The sequence below is a fragment of the Pinus tabuliformis genome, chromosome 4_2 (assembly GCF_031772625.1).
Source record: "Pinus tabuliformis cultivar Carrire ecotype Pingquan chromosome 4_2, CPIR1, whole genome shotgun sequence".
NCBI classification, from domain to species: domain Eukaryota; kingdom Viridiplantae; phylum Streptophyta; class Pinopsida; order Pinales; family Pinaceae; genus Pinus; species Pinus tabuliformis.
Window position 1 is genome coordinate 91,664,920 of NC_142304.1, and position 5,544 is coordinate 91,670,463.

The 5,544-nt window shown below is 47.5% G+C and overlaps 1 non-coding gene across 1 annotated transcript; it reads left to right on the top strand.

Annotated features, from left to right (window-relative positions):
* The first annotated feature begins 270 nt into the window (after positions 1-270).
* LOC149168438 (25S ribosomal RNA) lies at positions 271-3,674 on the top strand. The gene has a single exon (XR_016259983.1). It is a non-coding gene; the product is annotated as a 25S ribosomal RNA (ribosomal RNA).
* The last annotated feature ends 1,870 nt before the right edge of the window (positions 3,675-5,544 follow it).

Here is a 5,544-nt window from a genome sequence, read left to right on the forward strand (position 1 = left end):
TCGTCTCTATCCACAGAGAGGATTTACCTCCACAACAGCGCCCCCTGTAATATGTTAGGGAGTAGCAGAGCTGGTCATCCATGCCTAATGAGGTGTGGTTGGCTGAAATACCTCAAGTGATGTTTCATGGTGTGCGTCAGCGAGCGATGATCTTGTCCCCTTGGATGGGTAGTTGACGTTAGCTAATGTGGGATTTGTGTGGCATCACTCGAACTTGCTTTTCTCTCTCTTGTCCTCCCATCGGGTAGGGCAGATTTAGCTCCAACTTTGCGAACTCAGCTCAGGGGAGATCACTCACTGAGTTTAAGCATATAATTAAGCGGAGGAAAAGAAACTTACAAGGATTCCCCTAGTAGCGGCAAGTGAACCGAGAAGAGTCCAACATGAAAATTAGGCAGCAGTGTCACCTAAATTGTAGTTTGTAGAAGCATCCTCAATGGTGGAACTAGGCCAAGTCCCTTGGAAGGGAACACCTGAGAGGGTGACAACCCCGTTAGGCCGGGATCCTACTGCATCAAAAGGTGTTTTCAGTGAGTCAGGTTTTTTGGGAATGCAACCCTAATTGGGTGGTAAATTCTGTCCAAGGCTAAATATGGACGAGATACCAATAGTGAACAAGTATCGCGAGGGAAAGATGAAAATGACATTGAAAATAGAGTTAAAGAGTGCTTGAAATTGCTAGGAGGGAGGTGGATGGAGGCTGTAGATGTGTCTCAGTCAGATGTGGAATGGCTCAGGTTGGTCCGCTGCTCGACTTCAGGTGCAAACCAACATGGGCTACTGCATCATCACAAGTGCGGGTGGACTACAGCCTGTCAGTTTTCCAGTGCGGTGGTCGAGGAATGAAGCATGCACCCTTGTGGCGGGCCATGTTCACCTGCACTCTCGTGGTGTTGGTTGGCGGGCTTTCCATTTGACCCATATTGAAACACAGACCAAGGAGTCTAACATGTGTGCGAGTCGACGGGTTTGAAAACTTGTGAGGTGCAAGGAAGCTGACGAGAAAGATCCCCTCTCTGGGGGGTGCATCATTGACTAACTTTGAGCTTATGCGAAGGGTTCGAGTGCGAGCACACCTATTGGGAGCCGAAGGATGGTGAACTATGCTTGAGTAGGACGAAGCCAGAGGAAACTCTGGTGGAGGCTCGTAGCGATACTGACATGCAAATCATTTGTCTGACTTGGGTATAGGGGTGAAAGACTAATCAAACCATCTAGTAGTTGGTTTCCTCTGAAGTTTCCCTCAAGATATTTGGAGCTCACACGTGATTTTTATCAGGTAAAGCAAATGATTAGAGGCATCGAGGGCATAACACCCTCGACCTATTCTCAAAATTTAAATAAGTAAGGGGGTGCAGCTGCTCCATTGAGCCACGCCATGGAATTGAGAGCTCCAAGTGAGCCATTTTTGGTAAGAAAAACTAGCGATGTGGGATGAATCTAAATTTGAGTTACGGTGCCAAATTGCATGCTAACCTAGATCACACAAAGGGTGTTGGTTTATTAAGATAGCAGGACGGTGGTCATGGAAGTTGAAATCCGCTAAGGAGTGTGTAACAACTCACCTGCCGAATCAACTAGCCCTGAAAATGGATGGCGTTGAAGCATGCAACCTATACTCAACCATCGGAGCAATTTCCTAGCTCCGATGAGTAGGAGGACGCAGGGGTTGTTGAGAAACCTTGGGCGTGAGCTTGGGTGGATCAACCCCCGGTGCAGATCTTGGTGGTAAATATTCAAATGAGAACTTTGAAGACTAAAGTGGGGAAAGGTCCCATGTGAACAACACTTGGACGTGGGTTAGTCGATCCTAAGAGATAGTGAAGCCTTGTATCAAGGGTTCACTCTACATGAGCATCGAAAGGGAATCAGGCTAATATTCCCGAACAGGGACATGGCAGCGGGTGGCAACGTTAGGAAATTTGGAGATGTCATCGTGGGCCACGAGAAGAGTTATCTTTTCTTTTTAATAGCTTGCCCACCCTAGAATTGGTTCACTCAAAGATAGGGTCCAGCATCTAGAAGAGCAACACACATCTTGCAGTGTCCGATGTGCCCTCGACAGCCCTTGAAAATCTGGAGGACCAAGTACTGTTCATTCCCGATCGTACTCATAACTGCATCAGGTCTCCAGGGTGAACAACCTTTGATCAATAGAACAATGTAGGTAAGGGAAGGTGACAAAACATATTTGTAACTTTAGGAAAAGGATTGGCTCTAAGGGCTGGGCCTAGGGGTCTGCGCCCTCAACTCGTGGGCTATTGGTAGTCTGCCCGAGCTACCCTCGTGGCAAGGGTGGGCAGTCGCATGTCGATTGGGCTATGGGCATAGAATTCCCCCTGCCGGGCGCTTTTCCCTAGGCATCGAAAAGTCAACTCAGAACTATTACAAAAAAGGGGAATCTGACTATTTAATTAAAGCAAAGCATTGCGTAGGTCCCTGCGGATGCTGACACAATTTGATTTCTGCCCAATGCTCTAAATGTCAAAGTGAAAAAATTCAACTAAGTGCGGGTGAATGGCAAGAGTAACTATGACTCTCTTAAGGTAGCCAAATGCCTTGTCATCTAATTAGTGATGCACATGAATGGATTAACGAGATTCCCACTATCCCTGTCTACTATCTAGTGAAATGACAACCAAGGGAACGGGCTTGGCAGAATCAATGAGGAAAGAAGACCCTATTGAGATTGACTCTAGTCTGACTTTGTGAAATGACTGGAGAAGTGTAGAATAAGTGGGATCCGTTTTCAGCGCAAGTGAAATACCACTACTTTTAACGTTATTTTACTTATTTCGTGGGGCAGAGACGGGGCACTGCCCCTATTTTTGACCTCAAGACACATTTCGGCGGGTCAATCCGTGCGAAAGACATTGTCAAGTGGGGATTTTGGCTGGGGTGGCACATTTGTTAAAAGATAATGCAGGTGTCCTAATATGACCTCAACAAGAACATAAATCTTGTGTGGAACAAAAGGGTAAAAGCTCATTTGATTTTGATTTTCAGTATGAATAGAAACCATGAAAGTGTGGCCTATCAATCCTTTATATTTTTGGAATTTGAAGCTAGAGGTGTCAGAAAAGTTACCACAGGGATAACTGGCTTGTGGCAGCCAAGCATTCATAGCGACCTTGCTTTTTGATCCTTCGATGACGACTCTTCCTATCATTGTGAAGCAGAAGTCACCAAGTGTTGGATTGTTCACCCACCAATAGAGAACGTGAGTTGGGTTTAGAACATCATGAGACAGGTTATTTTTACCCTACTGATGAACTGCACTACAATAGTAATTCAACTTAGTACGAGAGGAACCGTTGATTCACACAATTGGTCATCGCGCTTGGTTGAAAAGCTAGTGGCGCAAAGCTACCAGGTGTCAGATTATGACTGAACGCCTCTAAGTCAAAATCCATGGTAGAAGCGATGCATGTCACTCTATGACTATATCTCGACCCACAGTAGAGGCATTGCTTTGTCACCCCCAGGGGCCTGTGTCATTTGAAAACTATGATCGTGAAGCATCTTGGTCGGGGCAGCTTTGAAGTTCAATTCCAAATGGTTGTTGAGAAGAATCTTTTGCAAATGACTTAAATATGCGATCGAGTATTGTAAGTGGTAGAGTGGCCTTGCTACCATGATCCACTGAGATTCAGCCCTTTGTCACCACGATTTAAAGCTTTGCTCTTGTCACAAACAAATCAAGACAACCCTCCCGCTCTCCCAAGTTTGCCTCTTCCTCCAGACGACAATTTTTTATTTCTTGGGGGCAGGAAATTTGGGGTTCCCACACCACAACGGAAAAGGCACCGAAGCCTAGGAAAATTGGGGTTTCCATGTTGCGCTCTAGCATCCAAAATTTTTAGGTTTCCATGTCACGCCCTGGTGCCCAAAATTTGTAGTTTCCACATTGCGATGAAAAGGGTGCCCAAACATGGGAAAAATTGGGGTTTCCATGCCGTGCTCCAGCACTCAAAATTTGGGGTTTCCACCAGGCACCTAAAATTTGGGGCTTCCACCCAACACAAAAAAAAAATTGGGGTTTCCACCCAGCACCTATAATTAGGGGCTTCCGTCGGGTGCAAAAAATTTGGGGTTTCCATGTCGTGCCTAAAATTTTTGGATTTCCAAGTCATTCCCTAGCGCCCAAACTGGGGAAACTTTTGCTTTCCATGTCACACCACGACTGAAACTAGCGGTGCCCAAGCCTGGGGGAACATGGGGTTTCCATGTCGCACCCTGGCGCCCAAGCTCGGGAAACTAGGAGTTTCCATGTCGCACCAGTACCGAAACTGGTGGCACCCAAGCTTGGGGAAACTTGGGGTTTCCATGTCGCGACCTAGCGCCAGAGCCTAGGAAACCTGGGGTTTCCATGCCGTGCCATGACCAAAACCGGCAGCACCTAAGTCTGGGGAATTTTGGGGTCTCCATTTCTTGCCCTTGATGGAACCACAGGTTTCCACATTTTACGGCACGATGGAAATACAGGGTTTTCAACAATGCCCCAACATGGGGAACCTGGGGTTTCCATGATGATGCAAACTAGCTCGCAAGTCTGGGGAACTTGGGGTGTTTCGAAATGGCTACCCAAGTTTGGGGAACTCGCGCTATCCATGTCACAGTGTGGCTGGAACCACCGATGGAAACTACCCAAGTCTGGGAAACCTAGGGTTTCCATGTCGCAGCACACCCTAAATCGCCCGAGAGTCTATGGAACTTTGGATTTCCATGTCGTGGGGCAACAAAAAGCTGCCAAAGTCCAAGGAACTTGGGGTGTCCATTTCGCAGTGCAATGGAAAGTGCTACCCAAGTTATTGGACACATGAGGTTTCCATTTCATGTCACGACAAAAATTGCGACCCAAGTCTGGGAAATACGGGGTTCCCATGTCGCTCGTGCCGCAGCTAAAACTGCTACCCAAGTCTGGGGAGCTTCAGGTTTCCATGTCATCACGCGATAAGGAATGACTGCCCAAGTTTGGGGAGCTTTAGGTTTCCATGTCATCACGCGACAGGGAACAACTACCCAAGTCTACCGAACACGGGGCTTTCCATTCCATGGCATGATGGAAACCGCCCAACTATGGGAAACGCAAGGTCTTCCATGTCCCACCACAATAGAAACCGTGACGTCGGTGTAGGGAACTTAGGTTTCCATGCCATGGAATGACAGAGAACTGCCCAAGTTTGTGGAACCCAGGGGCTTCTATTCCATGGCATCAGGAAAACCGCCTAATTCTGGGAACCTCTGGGGTCTCCATCTCCTGCCTGGACGAAAACCATGGCCCCAGTGCAGAGAACTTGGGTTTCCATGTCACAACATGACCGAAATCACCCAAGTTTATGGAACTCATGATTTCCATGTTGTGGAATGATGAAGAACCTCCCAAGTCTTGCAAACTTGGGGTTTCCATTTCTCGGCGGGGTGGAAACCGCTTGCCTGATATGTCTCTAGAACTTGGGGTTTCCATGCGTCGTTGCGACGGGAGCCATCCAAGTGTGGGGAAAGCGGGGTTTCACTACCCCACCGTGATGAAAGCTACCCAAG